Source organism: Callorhinus ursinus, unplaced genomic scaffold, assembly GCF_003265705.2.
Source record: "Callorhinus ursinus isolate GAN/ISIS: 27379988/994484 unplaced genomic scaffold, GSC_fseal_2.0 scaffold60, whole genome shotgun sequence".
NCBI classification, from domain to species: Eukaryota; Metazoa; Chordata; class Mammalia; order Carnivora; family Otariidae; genus Callorhinus; species Callorhinus ursinus.
Window position 1 is genome coordinate 3,725,888 of NW_027397122.1, and position 1,107 is coordinate 3,726,994.

General features: G+C 44.1%; 1 pseudogene; it reads left to right on the forward strand.

Annotated features, from left to right (window-relative positions):
* The first annotated feature begins 529 nt into the window (after positions 1-529).
* Positions 530-694, forward strand: LOC112809813 (U4 spliceosomal RNA; annotated as a pseudogene).
* The last annotated feature ends 413 nt before the right edge of the window (positions 695-1,107 follow it).

Consider the following 1,107-nt stretch of genomic DNA (forward strand, 5'->3'; position numbering starts at 1 on the left):
TTGTATGCCTGGATATATCCTTGATCTATGCGAACAACTGGCTGGACGTCAGGCTAGGTACAAAATTCTAACTTGGAAGACGTTTTCCCTCAGGATTTCTAGGGCACTTCTTACTCCTTCCAGGGCATGTTTCCACTGGTGTCCAGCCTTTGTTGATGACTCTGGTCCCATATTGATCTTGATTCTGTAAAAGTAAACCATTTGAGTAACTGAGGGCATGAACGTGTGTGTCTGGGACTTTTCACAACCTTTTTGTCTCCAGAGTTCTGAAAGGTCACCATCTCATTACCTGGCACACTTATTTTCACCCATTTTGCTGGGTGTTCAGGCAAAGTACTCAAACTGGAGACCCATGTCTTTAAACCTAAGAAATTATTTCTTAAAAATGAGTTGCTTTGGGGGCACCTGGGTGGCCGTTTAGCATCTGACTCTTGATTTTGGCTCAGGTCATGATCTCAGGGTCATGAGATTGAGCCCTGAGTTAGGCTCTGTGCTGGGCATAGAGTCTCCTTGAGATTATCTCCCTCCTAGCTTTGCGCAGTGGCAGTGTCGTAGCCAATGAGGTTTATCCGAGGCACGATTATTGCTAATTGAGATTATCTCCCTCCCTCTCCCTCTGCGCCTCCCCCACTCACGCACACACTCTCTCTAAATAAATAAACAAATTTAAAAAGATCCTCAGCATGATAAGGGAAAAGATGATACCCGTGATATAGGAATGGGAGCTTATTTTTTTTTTTTAAGATTTTATTTAACTTGACAGAGAGAGAGACAGCGAGAGAGGGAACACAAGCAAGGGGAGTGGGAGAGGGAGAAGCAGGCTTCCCACCGAGTAGGGAGCCCGATGCGGGGCTCGATCCCAGGACCCTGGGATCACCACCTGAGCCGAAGGCAGTCGCTTAACCACTGAGCCACCCACGCGCCCCAGGAATGGGAGCTTATTAAAAAAAATCAGAGAAAAATAATGAAAAAATTATCTGGAAATAAAGACAAGTATTAGCAGTAAAAAACTGAGTAGAACAGATGGTAGATAAAGTTGAAGATAGATTTTTGTCTTCAAAAGTAGAACTAAAAGACAAGAAAACAAGAATATTGGATCAAAAGCCC